General features: G+C 44.5%; 1 long non-coding RNA gene across 1 annotated transcript; it reads left to right on the forward strand.

Annotated features, from left to right (window-relative positions):
- Positions 1-10,159: 10,159 nt before the first annotated feature.
- Positions 10,160-14,665, forward strand: LOC123439852. The gene is made up of 2 exons (XR_006630197.1): positions 10,160-10,457; positions 14,127-14,665. It is a non-coding gene; the product is annotated as an uncharacterized LOC123439852 (long non-coding RNA).
- The last annotated feature ends 1,007 nt before the right edge of the window (positions 14,666-15,672 follow it).

Raw genomic sequence — 15,672 nt, forward strand, 5'->3', positions numbered from 1 at the left:
TTGTTTAGTTGCAATGTTGGCAAGTTTACTGTAACTGGTTTTTTTATAATAATCAGGTTCACAGTCACTCGAATCAGAGGAGGAAGTGTCATTCGGTACCTTTGAACCTTTTGCCATGAAGCAATAGGTTGGAGCGAAGTCATCAGCATAGTCATCAATGTAGATGGCGTTGTCGTTTTCTTCAAGGTTGAAGATTGACTTGCTGACAAATGTGGTAGCCAGTGCAAGACTTGCGACACCAGACTCCGAGTCTTCTTCAGAACCTTTCTCTTCATCACATTCCTAGATTCTTCCTCAGAATCCATTTCCTTGCCAATGAGTGCCCGAGCCTTTCTGAAACTAGTCTTATTGTGCGATGAGGACTTTGAGGATGAGGATTTTGAAGATTTCTTGTTTTTCTTCGAGTCATCAGAACTTTCATCCTTGTATTTCTTCTTCTTTGATTCCTTCACCCATCGAGGACAATCAGCAATGTAGTGACCTGATTTCTTGCATTTGTGGCAGGTTCTTTTCTTGTAGTCCTCAGATTTAGATTCGAATTTCCTCATATCTCTTCTTGAAGATTTACCAAACTGGCCGCGTCTTGTAAACTTCTGGAATTTCCTCACGAGCATTGCAAGCTCCTGTCCAGGTTCTTCAGGATCACCAATGTTGCAATCCGAGTCTTGTTCTTCAGCTGAGGAAATTGCTTTGGCCTTCAGTGCACGAGGTCTAGAATAGCTTGGTCCATACAGATCTCTCTTTTCTTCCTGTTGGAATTCATGAGTATTGAGTCTTTCGAGTATATGAGCAGGATCAAGCATCTTATAGTCTGATCTTTCTTGGATCATCAGAACCAAAGTATCAAATGATGAATCCAAAGATCTTAGTAGTTTCTTCACAACTTCATGGTCATCGATGTCTCGAGCTCCTATTGCTTGTAGTTCATTTGAGATGTCAGTGAGGAGATCAAAGGTATCTTGGCAGCTTTCATTGTCAAGCCTCTTGAAGTGATTGAAGAGATTGCGAAGAACATCAACACGAGAGTCACGCTGAGTTGATATTCCTTCATTGACTTTGGACAACCTTTCCCAGATTTCTTTTGCTAAGCCCAAAGCACTCACTCTGCCATACTAACCTTTGCTCAAATGGCCACAGATGATATTCTTCGCTTGAGAATCAAGTTGCTTGAATTTCACCACATTAGCGGCAGAGACAGTAGCAGCAATGGAGGGAACACCATGTTCCACAATATACCAGAGATCATTATCAATTGCTTGTAGATGCATCTCCATCTTGGTCTTCCAGTAGGGGAAGGCCTTTCCTTCAAAAGTAGGACATCCTGCAGTAACCTTGATCATGCATGCAGTAGACATAACTAAAACTCCATGTGGTTAAACCAAAATTACACAGAACAAGGGAGTACCTTGCTCTGATCCTAATTGAAAGTGTGTTATATCGACTAGAGGGGGTGAATAGGAGATTTTTAGAATTTCATCGCTGAGGAAATTCCTTAAGAGGAAATTGCTCACTAATGACTAACCTACAGCGGAAAAAACAACGGATCAGGAGTGCAAAGTATTACTACAGCGGTTTTCTCGATGAGGATTATGAAAACAGTTTGCACAGTACGCAGGCACAGAGTAAGCAGGTGAGGATTAACTAGTGTGAAGAATTTGAGGTTGAGGAAATTCAGAGAAAGTCTTCAGCAAATTCTTCAAAGAGAGACAATGAAAATCTTCAACATACAATATTGAGGAATTGAAAGAGTTGAAGAAATAGAACCCGTACCACAGTGAAGACAGTTGTTGATGACCCAGTTCCAACTGTTGTGACAGTCGTACATCTGGTTTGGAGCGGCTTGGTATTGAAACCAAAGGACACACAGTTCTGGGACACACAGTCCCTACCGTATTCTACTTGAGCTAAGGACACACAGTCCTCGCCCAAAACTCGTGGTAAGTCTTCATGGCATACTTCCAAAACCTCACAAACTAGGTCACCCGGCGATCCACAATTGACTGCTGGATTGCTCTAGACCATGACGCCTAACCGTCTGGAGGATGCACTATCCTCAAAGGTAAAAGCCTTCAGTTCCACACAGGAACAAATTCTTCAGTGATGCTCAATCACTTGGTTTTTGGTTTGTGGTTTGGTGTTTGGGGTATTTCCTCACTAATGATTAACTCTCGAAGACTCTGAGTAATTTGGGTTGCTCTAAATGACAAGTGTCAGTTTCTCATGGAGCAGCCAACCAGCTAATGGTTGTGGGGGCGGCTATTTATAGCCTGGGAGCATCCCGACATGATTTTGACATAAATGCCCTTAAATATTATGACCGTTGGTGTGCATAAGATCGGTGATGTGGCGCGAATTGCGGCAACGGTCGGGACCCTCAACTATGAGAGTCCTCATGTCTCTCATATTCCTCACTTGAGGCTTTTGTAGGGTTAGGCTTGGGTTGAGCATCATGAGAAAATTCATTCCGTAGTGTTACCTCGACCCCCTTTAACAGTATGGTGTTCCTATGACTCATGAGTGAAGAAAATGAAACAGAAAGAATAAATATTCACGCTTCAAAGTCTTCAGATTGTTTTTCTTCAGGACACACCGAATTCCTCATCTTCAATATCTTCATGAGGAATATCAATTTCATCGCAATTTCTTCGTGATCAAAGTCTTCAAGAGAAGACCAATTTCTTCAGCCAAAGATATACATTTCCAGGGGTTGATATTCATCGTATAATTCAAACTCCTCAGCGACTTATAGATCCTGTGTACACTCATGAACACATTAGATACTTAACCTATAAGTCTTCAAACCACCAAAATCACTAAGGGCACTATATGCACTTACATGCCCCTCCTTGGGGATCACCTGTTCTATTTGTGTTGAAGAAGGACGGAACTATCAGGCTCTCTGTTTACTACCGTTCCTTCAACGAAGTCATGATAAAGAACAAGTATCTACTCCCCAATATTGAAGACCTGTTCGATCAGTTGAATGGTACCAACATGTTCTCCAAGATCGACCTCAGGTCTGGGTACTACCAACTAAAGATCCGACCCGAAGTTATTCCGAAGACGACATTTGTAACCAGATATGGCCCATACAAGTGCACGTTCATGTCGTTTGGGTTAACCAATGCCCCAACTTAATTCATGTACCTCATGAACAAAGTCTCCATGGAGTATCTAGACAAGTTTCTCGTCGTCTTCATTAACGACATACTCATCTTTATGCAAAATGTAAAGAAGAGCATGAGCAGCACTTGAGGATGGAGTTAGAAAAACTTCAAGAACACCAACTTTATGCCAAGTTCAGCAAATGCAAGTTTCGGCTACGTGAAGTTGGATTCTTGGGTCATGTAATGACGGCAGATGGGTTGGCAGTCAATCCCACCAAGATTAGATCGGTGACGAAATGGAGATCACCAACCGATGTGAAGGAAGTTAGAGGCTTCCTCGGACTCGCGGGCTAATACCGCAAGTTCGTTGAAGGATTCTCTAGCATCGCCTGACCTATGACTCACCTATTGAAAAAAGGCAAAAAGTTCGAGTGGATGCCGAAGTGCGAAGAAAGCTTCCAAGAGCTCAAGATGAGATTGACGACAACCCCAATTCTGGCCACTCCTGATATTCATAAGGAGTTTGTGATATACTACGATGCATCGAGGACGAGGCTTAGTGGTGTCCTGATGCAGGAAGGCAGGGTCGTGACATATCTGTTCCGACACTTGTGTCCCCATGAGGAGAACTACACCGCTCACGACCTTGCGTTGGCGGCAGTGGTTCATGCCTGTAAAACATGGAGGGAATACCATATGGGGAAGCGATGTGAGATATACACTGACCATAAGAGTTTGAAGTATATTTTCACTCAAAAGGAATTGAATATGAGGCAACAGAGAAGGTTGGAATTGATTAAGAATTATGACCTCAGTATTCAACACCACCCCGGAAAGTCCAACGTAGTAGCGTATTCCTTAAGTAGAAAGCCTTGCACCTTGAATTCTATGATCAAGGAAAGGCTACCTGCCCTATATGAAGAACTTGAGATCTTTGGGTTGGAGATAATTATACCAGTATTCTTGGCCAACCTCGAAGTGAAGCCTACACCAATGGACGATATTAAGGAGGCCCACAAGGGCCATGAGAGCATGAAAGGTATCTAGAATAAAATCAAGGATGGCAAGGCCCCAGGATCCTCCATGGATGAGCAGGGAGTCGTGTGGTTTCGGAACCGCATTTTGGTCCAGAAAAATCACAAAAAAGTTTGAGGTCAATTGGACTTCGTTTGGTATGGAAAACCTGAAAAGTGAAAAACATGCAGAAAACAGCAACTGGCACTAGGCACTAGGTCAATAGGTTAGTGCTCAAAAATAATATAAATTTGTAAATAAATACCCCAAAAGTATTCTGGAATGATAATATATCAAGATGGAACAATAAAAAGTTATAGGTACGTTGGAGACGTATCAAGCGCCCGCAAGCTTAATTCCTGCTCGTCCTCAAGTAAGTAAATTATAAAAACAGAATTTTTGATGTCACATCCTATCCATGGTGTAACCTTATGCATGTATGCTCATTGAGAAACAATGAATTAACAAATATTAACACAAAAATACTTATAGGTATAAGCAGCAAAATCATTAACATTTCAAAGTATAGGATCCTCAAAGATTGATTTACCCCATTCATGTAGCAAGGCATGCCTCCATCTTAACACATTAATACAAATGTCAAGCACCATAGTGTCCAAGTGAGGCAATTGGATCGTACTTTTTCAATATGCATCAACTTTTTATTCTTCAGCCAATACATGAGCGTGAACCATTGGACATAGCATAAATGTGGAATAGAATATTGTGGTAGGTTTCAAAGGGGTAAAAAGTGGAGAAGATAGTCTCACATCAACTAGGCGTACCAACAGGCTATGGAGATGCCCCTCGATAGATATCGACGCAAGGAATAGGGATTGCCATGCAAATTATGCAGTAGAGCTATACGTGCATGAAAGCTCCACTGAAGCTAAGTGGGGTGTGCATCCAACTTGCTTGCTTAGGAAGACCACATGCATTTGAGGAAGCCCGTCAGCGGAATATACAAGCCAAGTTAATGAAAAAGTAATTCCCACTAGCATAGAAATGATATAACATGAGACTCTCTATATGAAGAACAAGGTGCCACTTTGAGGCACAAGAGTGGTAAAGGATAGTAGCGAAGTCCCTTCTCTATTTTTGTCTCACTCCTTTTTATGGTGGGCTCATTTGGCCTCCCCCGTTTTTCTTTCCTCACTGGAACAATGCTCTAATAATGATGATCATCACACTTTTATTTACTTACAACTCAATATGAAAACTGATAGGACGATATGACTGTGTATGTGTACCAGTATGTGCAAAGATCTAGCATGAAATGTATCAAAAATATGGTGAATGGTGGCTTTTCCACAAATACTATGTTAGCACTATATGATCATGCAAAGCATTATGATGATGAAAGAACTAGTCATGTGAAGCGACGATAACATTTTCCATGGCAATATATCTTGGAATGGCTATGGAAATGCCATGATAGGTAGGTATGGTGGCTGTTTTGAGGAGAATATAAGAAGGTGTAACAACCCAAGTGCATTACATTGCCACCTTTGTAATATATTCCATGTATGAACTCGATGTTTTCCCCCATGCATGTTGGGTTTAATAAAAGTGCTTCATGTTATTTTACATCGTGGCATCATATCATCATCTCAAGTTACATCATGCTTTTTGTGTTATGTTGAGTGTGAGTGTGTGATGTGAAGTTTGTGTGCTTGCAAGTGTGTTTTTCGTGTGGATCCTCTCCCAAACCCATTTTTCAAAGCTATGCCAAAAAACCTTTTAATTCCAATAATATGAGATGTGGCGACTTTACTTGCACTAATCAATTTAATAAAATATTGCACTTTCACCTAATAATCTCTTAGGTAATTTAAAATAGCTCTTAGCCATGTGTGCTTATTTATCCTTTCGTGTATTTTGCTAAAACATATTCCAATATATTTTGAGTGACTTATTTTATTTGCTCTAAAAATTCCCAAACTAATTTTGTTAAATGGAGCTTATTTTTGTGAGTGCCAAACTATTTTTCTCCTCCTCTATAATTCCTTTCAACTCCCTTGCATTTTAATTCTTGTTGTTGTTTTAATTTAAAAGGGAACCTTGTTTGTTTTATTCTGAGAGGATGCCAGCCTCAGTCGAATTTTTGTCCAAAAGGACCCCCTCTCAAACGTCATTGTCAGAAAAGACCACCTGTGAACGGAATTTGCCGAAAAGACCCCCTTCGTCCGTGGCGGCAGGCGCTCTAGGCGACACACGTCACCTGCCGCCACGAGCCCAGGCGGCTGGGGCCTGCCGCCACGAGCCCAGGCGGCCGAAGAAGTTTCCCGTTTTAGCAATGCGGCAACGGAACGGTGACAATGCGGTGGGTCCTTCCGCCTCGGTAGCATGCGGCCAGGAGGGCCCTGCCGCCTCGGGAGGAGGCGGCCGACACTGTTTCGGCGCGCAGCCATGTCGCACTGTTGCTGACTGCGCTGATTTCCGTACGCGCTGATTCCCAGGCTGAGACAGATATTTCCCGCTTCCACCGACAAAACAGTGGGAAAATTTCCCCCTCCAATCGACGAAACAGTGGAAAATTTCCCCCCTCCCACCGACGAAATAGTGTGAAACTTCTTCTTTATAAGCGAACTGCGTCGCTGCCTCCTCTCTCACTCTCTTCTCCTACCGTTGCCTCCCGTGTCACTCTCTTCTCTTTCTTTCTCACTCTCTTCTCTTTCTCTCAAGAGCTACTCCGTATGAAGGTTTAAGTGGCGATTTAGGACGGTTTAAAGTTAGATTTTGAAGACGTTGTAGTTGAAGAAAAGATAGATCAATGTAAGAGCTTTCTATTTCTATTGGTTGTGTTTGCATGCATGATGTTTTTATTTTGGGTTATTCTCACTGTCTTCTCTTTTCTCTGTAGCTGAAGAACACACTCCTTTCTTCACTTTGATTCAAGATTTCTGGTCTTTTGGGTTGGATTTCGAATATGTTGCAGTTGAAAGAAAGATAGATCAAGGTAAAATCAATTCATTTTCGTAGGTTATGGCTGAAATGCCCGAGCTTTTGAATGCTTATCACGACAACCACCACCGTTGCCAGCTTTTCTTAAATCCGAATCATGAAAATCCTCCTCAGACCTTCCGGCTTCGAACCTTAAAGACGCCCTGGTCAATACATAATCGTTTCCTTGAACACCTTGAGGCTTATGGACTCCTTCATTTTGCAAACCTCGCAGCTCGTCGAGGTAGTTTTACTGCTGACCCATCCCTTTTGACATCCCTTGTTGATAGATGGAGACCGGAGACCCACACATTTCACTTTCGATGTGGAGAGCTTGCACCTACTCTAAAAGATGTGTCAATGATCACAGCTTTACCAATTAGAGGTGTGCCAGTGGTACATCCACGAGTTTCTCCTAATTGGCCAGCAGATGTCTCTGGCCGTCTGAGGCTCGAAATGCCCATATCAGATCTTTCTGGTCCGCCTCGAGGTGTCCCACTCAGCTGGCTTCGTACTAACTTCGAAATTTTATCTACCTATGCTGATCCTGAGACAACGAAGAGATACTTGTTTGCATATTTGTTGTGGCTCTTTGGTGTGATGTTTCCTAATTCTCACGGGGAGGTAGTTTTGCCTGGTCTCATCTATTTTGCCACAAAGATAGTAGACGAACCTTTACCCCAAAATCCACCATATAGCTTTGGTTCTGCTATGCTTTCTCACACATACCAAGGGTTGTGTGATGCCACTCAAAAAACTTCATTCACATCTAAAGCTCCATTACTTTGTGTCTCCTACGAGTTTCTACAGTTGTGGTCCTGGGAATACTTACCTGTAGGACGACCGCAGATAGTAGAACCCGCAACCCCATACAACTATGGTGAGGGTGTTGTAACTATGTCCAGCCGGTGGATGCTGGGTCGAAAAAAATGGTCTACTAAAATTGCAAAAAATTGTTACCCCATATACCATGATCAGTTTGAACTTCTTAACGACTCACTAATAACATGGAACCCGTGGACTGAGGTGCACATTGATATGGTATTTGGTTCGCAACGCATCCCAGTGGAATGCGTGAGAGATAGTGCCTTCTGGATGACTCGCTGCAATTTACTCTATCTGTGGTTTGTGGGACCGTACAATCCTGACCGTGTCATGAGACAGTTCGGTCTATATCAAGATATTCCACCACCGGTTCCAAGATGTATCGACAAAGAAACTCATAAGTAAGTAAGATGTGACCTAGCTAAATAGATATTCCATCACCGGTTCTTGAATTTTTGTTTTGTTATCTATAATTTCAGGATGAGCAATATGGGCAGATCTGGTGTCGACTGGAATGCAGAAAACATTCAATGGATAAATCAGTGGAATAATGAAGCTCTACAAAATATAGTGCCTCAGCAACGGTAATTTTACTAATGTTAATTTAATTATGTACTTATAAAATACGGAATGTGATGTAACTATTTATTTATGCAGAACGTACGATGCAACTACGACAGAAGCGTACTATAATTGGTATCGCATGAGCACGCGTACTAGACTGACGAGTGAACCACCTACGATGCCAACACATCCAACGCATATGGAACAGTTGCAGAGATGGATAGACACATCATCAGCTTACTATCGTGACTCCGCGGTAATCATCAACATCTTGATATTCAGGCCCATTATTTCATGAACAATTCAACCAACCAACAATGATTTTTTTCAGATAGATATTTGCACCCAAGTAGAAGCGATGGCGAGGGAAGGAATGCGAACAAGGCAAACTCATACTGACTATGGAGGTGCAGGTGCTTTGAAGTCTCGTTGATGGTGAAGAGAGTTTCACTCCCTGCCTCCTTTTATAGGTTGTGCCGGATGTCTACGCGGGAAAAAACGGCGCGAAAACGAGAAACTTCAGCGGGAAACTTAGGCAGGAAACTTAGGCGGGAAAATAACGCGGGAAACTTAGGCGGGAAAAAATTGCACTGCTCGTCCGTCGTTATCGCGTGCATGTGGCGGGAACAAATACAGGAGGCAGCCTCAGTTAGTGCAATCACCCTTTAGGCCCTGCTTGAAATGCCGTTCTATTTTTACAAGTGCAATATTTTACAAAGGTGTCTCTTATTTTTACAAGTGTACTCCCTCTGTTCCTAAATATAAGTCTTTTTAGATATTTTACTAGATGACTACATACAAAACGAAATGACAGAATCTACATTCTAAAATGAGACCATATACATCCATACGTAGTCTTCTAGTAGAAACTCTTAAAACATTTATATTTAGGAACGGAGGGAGTATTTCGTAAAAAAATACTCATTTTTCTCTAGTAGAAACTCTTAAAAGACTTAAATACTCTTAAAAGACTTATATTTAGAGATTGTACTATAAACTACATACAGATGTACATACACATACTTTAGAATATAGATTCACTCATTTTGCTTCGTGAAAGGTCTTATATTTTGGAACGGAGGGACTACATCCAAAGCAGGGCCTAATACCGCATGCTTGTGGCGGGAATGCATTGACTCCGAGGCCCATTCACGCAGGACCCGGAATTCCCTGCCGGCCGCCTGGGGCCGAGGCGGCAGGGCCCACCTCTCTGTCGCCGTAACGTTGCAGCGGAGCGGGAACGGGATCTGGCGTCGGCCGCCTGGCCTCGTGGCGCCAGCCCTGCCGACCGCCTGCGCCCGTGGCGGCAGGCCCGAGCCGCCTCAGCCGATGGCGGCAGGTGGCACGTGTCGCCTGACGCATCTGCCGCCACGGAGGGGTGGGGTCTTTTTTGTCAATTTCGGCCATAGGTGATCCTTTTGGACAAATGCAGTCGGCAAGTGGTCCTTCTGGACAAAAATTCGCCTCAGTAGGCCCATTCCAGCGCAACAGCCTAGCCGAAGCGGTGCATAGCAGTAGTAGCCTAGCGGTGGCCGCATCCCAGCAAGCCGCAACATGATCGCACGTGCGCTTTCCAGCATAGACGCCCGCGTTGGCCCACATGCAGCGACTGCCTCCCCTATTTTCTTCCTCCTGGATTCGTTTCTCGCCTCTTTTTAAAGCAAGCTCGAGTGCTGCACATGGCCTCCATGGCCACGCACGTCGTCTCGACCTCCTATAAAGGCAGGGCCGCGCCCTAGGGTTTCATTCTTCCCCCTCTCCTCCTCGTGCGCCGCCGCCACGTAAGTAGCCACCATACCCGCAGCTTCCATGGCAAGAGAGGAAAATAGCTCCTCTCCAGCGTGGTCGTCACCGCCACAGCCCCTCGCCGGCTAGTGCGAAGGCCTCGTCGTCCCCGACGTCCTCGCCCGCACGCTAGGACCGATGGAGTCGCCGTCGAGCCCTTTTTCCCCAGCGTCGGACTCAAGCTCGCCGTAGAACCGCAGCCCCGTTTTCAGAAGCTGGGTGAGAAACCGCGACCCCGTCCCTCTCTCTGAGACATCCCAGTGCGTTGGGCGCCCCCCATAGTGTAGCTCCGTCGATGGCCGTTGTGCCCGTGCGGTCCGCTAGCGCCGCCGCATATCATCCCCCCTCCATGCATCGCAGATCCTGGTGAGGTCCAAACTGGATCCCCCGTCGTGTTTCGCTTCCCCGCAGCCGCTCGTTCTCCCCGTTGGTCAGTGGAGGCCTCACGGGCGCCGTCGCTTGCCTCTCTCCCGCATGGCAGAGGAAAGGCAAAGCCTTTTGAGGATCCAGTTGAGTGCTGTCCCCCGTTGTTGATGAAATCTCGCCTACCCCAGTGGTTGTGACCGTGCGCTCCTTCCTAGGAGACCTGGGTTAGAATCCTGTGGGCGTTGTTTAATCCCCAATTTTTTCCCGGTTACTAGGGCACTAACAGTGTGCCCGGCCCCACTTGTCATCCCAAGGGGGGGCCTCGTGTCTATGCCAATGGTTTCCCCGTGTGAATTTATTTTATTTTTAGTTGTTTATCCTATGTTTGTGTGAATTACATTTTTCGTAATGTCCAAATATGGACATGCCTAGTTATGGCAGCTGCCATTTCTGGCAAGTTATGACTTATACTTGTATGATTGATTTTGGGCTTTGTTTTGTGGGAGATTTCTGTACAGTAACATAGGAGTATGACATATGATTTTGGGGTAGAAAAATACCAGCAATCGAGTGGTGCCATTAGTTTTATGGTTGGAGCCACTCTGTGAAAATGTATTTTTGTGATAATGTGCCATTTTGTCATTTTCACATGATTTAATCCTTGCACTAGTTGGTTAACTTGTCAACATGAATGTGGTAGAGTTTTGAGGGTACTAGGCCCCTGTATTTTTCTTTGCCATGATAAGTTTGTGAAATTGTGGGTTCCTGCCTTGTTCATGCATTCCCAAATAAATAAACTCGAGGTTCTGTCCAGAATGCTAAACAACTTAATAAATGCATGAGAAAGATGACTAGTTAGCATTGTCATGCTGGTTTCATACCCACACTCATGCATCATGTTGTTTGAAGCATTACACCTTGATGTGTGTTCATTGGATGTGTATTTTCTTTGGGTAGCATTGGGAGATAAGAACGAGAGCGAGGATCCCATTGAGTATGTTCCTCAAGAAGAAGAGTTGTACCCGTGAGAGGAAGCATCAGGAAAGATGACCGTGATCTTGATATCATTTCTAATTTTGTTGTGCTTAGATAACTCGTTTCCTTCTCTATTTACCACTACCTACCACCTGAATATCAAGCCTGCAAACATTGCCAAGAAAATCCTATAACCCCTCCACATCCTAGCAACCATTGTTTGGCTAAGTTAGCGCTTGCTCAACCATCTTGTAGCTTTGCTAGTTGCAGGTGCAGGCTAATTCATATGGTAACACTGATATTTTGATTATCATCTTATTAATGTTCTTTAATTTAATGCACCTATATACTTGTTAAAGGCGAAAGACTTGGCCTTTTGCTCGGTCTTTTGTTTCACTTTTGCCGCCCTAGTTTCGGTTACCGGTGTTATGTTCCATCTTGAGCGCTCCTAACACGCTTGGGGTTGTTTTGGGGACACCCTTGACAATTTGTTTTGAGCTAAGATTATTCCGGCAAGGCCCAACATTGGTACTACATTTGCTAAACACTTCATAAAAATACATAGGGAATAGCTACCCCATGGATCATAATCAACAACATGGGCCAGTGCTCTTCATGAGTGTTGGTCCAAACATGGCTGCCTGCGGGGCCGCCTCGAGGCAACTGAAGGATTGATTTTCCCTATAGCTAGTCCCATATGATAGTGCCCTGAGACAGATATACGCGCTGCTCCTTTTGGGATCTAGCCTGTTGGGCGGTCTTGCTGGATTTGTCTTACTTTTAGCGAGTGTCTTCTGCACTGGAATATCTGTGATACTTTGGGCTTTCTCGAGGTTGAGAGTTTCCCTCGAGAGCAGCTTCTGCTAGTTTGTGATGGACTAGTTGGAGCACCCCTGCAGGGTTAATGTCTTTCAGAAAGCCGAGCTTGCGGTTATGTGGCAACTTGGAAACTTTGTTTAACATCCGATTCTATAAAACTTGAAGTAAACTTCACCAAAATATGCCAACTTTGTGCGTAACGGTGACTGTCTCTTTCGCGAGCTCCTTCGCCGACTGACAACGCGGTGGGGTTATGACTAACATAGGTAGGTGTTCAGGATCACTTAGTGATCATTATATAGCTCACAACCATCATGGATATTCCACTCACTTTACATTATGTTCTTGTAACTTAGCTACCATATATGCTTAGTGCTGCTACAACCTCAACACTTAACCTTCCAAATCCAATAACTTGATCAGTTCCGGTATCATGGTCACAAGATTGCTGAGTCCGTGTGGCTCATAGATTACTGCAACACCACAGACCCAGGTACCGTAGACCTAGAGGCGTTTGACGCTACGTAGCTTCAGTGGGAGTACGATGAAGGCAGTGGCCGCATGCATGTTACGTATCCCACCAATTGGAGGACCTTGGTCGTCTCCTTGGGCAGCGAGACATAGTCGTTGCATTTAGTCGTTTATCTTGTCCATAGTCGGAACCTGTCTTACGGATGATTGAAATAATGTTGTGTGGCTTGAAAAATAAGTTGTGATGAGTAAGCCATCCATATAATCATCTCTTCATAAATGTATTGTGATTATTTTTCTACTTGCAAAACGCTAAGATGCGCCTCTATCCATATTAAGTCCTCATCGCCAAATATGGATAGTACCACATTTTGGTCGTTACAAGTTGGTAATCAGAGTCATACGACCACATGCGCCTTTGATTGATCGAACTTGGCTGAGTCGAGTCTAGTGAAAAACTATTTTGAGTCCTAGTTATATTGGAAAGTAGGATTGTTTTTACTCCTCTTTCCTGCTCTGGTGAGGATTACGACTTAAGAATTTTAATTCTACACCTCTTCTCGCTCAATTTTTTTAGGATCATGCGGATATTCTGAAATCTATATGATACCGATGTGAAGGAGTTCTGACTTGGTGCCTCCTGTCTAACTTGATTTCTTCCGGGGAGTTGAGCTCCAAGGGTATTTTGAGGACATCGTTATCATTCATATTTCTTAGTATCTCACAATGGAGGATGTTTGAAATTTCTTCAATACTAGTAGTGGCGAGAGGAGTCCGGCCTCCCGAGTAGTGGTGGAGAGAGTCTAGATGTAGTGCCATACTTGGCATCATTGTGATTACGAGGGTTCGAGATAGATAATGTTCTGAGACTCTCGTTATGTTTTGACGGGTGTGTTACATTGGAGCGAGTATGATGTTAGGAGTTGTGTGAAGTTTTGCTCCTTGTATTAGAGGACCCGATTGCATAACCAGAAGTTTCAAGAATTCTTAGGTGGGAATTCATGTAGTCATCTAGGAATTTCTTTCTTCAAATGTATTATGGGATATATATTTGTTCCAAGCAATTCTAGCTCAAACTTGACAATTGCAAGTGGCTTTCGAATCTTATGATGTTGTCCCTAATTTTTTGGAAGCATTCTTACTAATTCTAGTCCAAATGCAAATTGCTAAGACTTTATGTTCCAATATTTCAAGCCTTTGATTCAGCTTATCAGCTTCATCCTTTATCTGTGGTCTAATGTTGTTCTCCATCTCCAGGATGGCTCGAGCAACTAACCATAATCCGAACCATGATGGAGAGTAGGCTGACCCTCCGCCACCCCCTCCTCCTCCTCAAGAGGAGTGGAAAGCTTTGATGGCTGCTACCAATGCAAACACTAAGATGCTTCTTAAAATTATGCAAGATAGGAACAAGGGTTGCCAAGGGAATTTAAACAACCAGCAGCAGTTTGCTTCTCTCAATCAATTCCGGGCAAATCAACCCAAGTCCTTCAATTGTTGTGAACATCCATTTGATGTAGATGATTGGCTACGTGACATGAGTAAGAATTTTGAGTGCAGCAATGTCTGTTCTGAGGACTTTGTCAGATTTTCTACTTTCTAGATGAAGGGTTACGCAGCCGAGTGGTGGCAGCATCTCAAGGATTCCATAGGTGACCTCTGATTAGTTGGGATGACTTCTAGCATGATTTCACAGCCCATCATATTCCGGCAAGCTTTGTTGAGGGCACGCGTGGGAAGTTCAGGAGTCTGAAGCAAGGAAGCTCATCTATATATAATTACAGTATTGACTTCTAGAACCTAACCCGCTATGCCAAGCACGATGTTCCGTACGAGAAGAGACAGATCTATCAGTTTCGAGGTGGTCTCAAAGAAGATTTGTAGGTTTCTCTTGTCGTGCACGACCATCCCGAGTTCAACCAGTTCTATAACTTAGCTCTCAGGGCTGAGTTAGCCTTGCTCACGGTCGAGAATTCTGTTGGGGAACGTCGCATGGGAAACAAAAAATTTCCTACGCGCACGAAGACCTATCATGGTGATGTCCATCTACGAGAGGGGATTTCCGATCTACGTACCCTTGTAGATCGCACAGCAGAAGCGTTAAGAAACGCGGTTGATGTAGTGGAACGTCCTCACGTCCCTCGATCCGCCCCACGAACCGTCCCGCGATCCGTCCCACGATCCGCTCCGATCTAGTGCCGAACGGACGGGACCTCCGCGTTCAGCACACGTACAGCTCGACGATGATCTCGGCCTTCTTGATCCAGCAAGAGAGACGGGGAGGTAGATGAGTTCTCCGGCAGCGTGACGGCGCTCAGGAGGTTGGTGGTGATCTAATCTCAGCAGGGCTCCGCCCGAGCTCCGCAGAAACGCGATCTAGAGGTAAAACCGTGGAGATATGTGGTCGGGCTGCCGTGACAAAGTTGTCTCAAATCAGCCCTAAAACCACCGTATATATAGGGGGAAGAGGGGGAGCCTTGCCTTGGGGTCCAAGGAGCCTCAAGGGGGTCGGCCGAGCCAAGGGGGGGAGTCCTCCCCTTCCAAACCGAATCCAACTAGGTTTGGAAGGACGAGTCCTTCCCCTTTTTCCCACCTCCCCTTTTTTTTCTTTTCTCTTTGATTTTCTTCCTATGGCGCATAGGGCCTTCTTGGGCTGTCCCACCAGCCCACTAAGGGCTGGTGCGCCACCCCCAAGGCCTATGGGCTTCCCCAGGGTGGGTTGCCCCCCCGGTGAACACCCGGAACCCATTCGTCATTCCCGGTACATTCCCGGTAACTCCGAAAACCTTCCGGTAATCAAATG

Source organism: Hordeum vulgare, chromosome 3H (genome assembly GCF_904849725.1).
Source record: "Hordeum vulgare subsp. vulgare chromosome 3H, MorexV3_pseudomolecules_assembly, whole genome shotgun sequence".
In the NCBI taxonomy this organism is placed as follows: Eukaryota; Viridiplantae; Streptophyta; class Magnoliopsida; order Poales; family Poaceae; genus Hordeum; species Hordeum vulgare.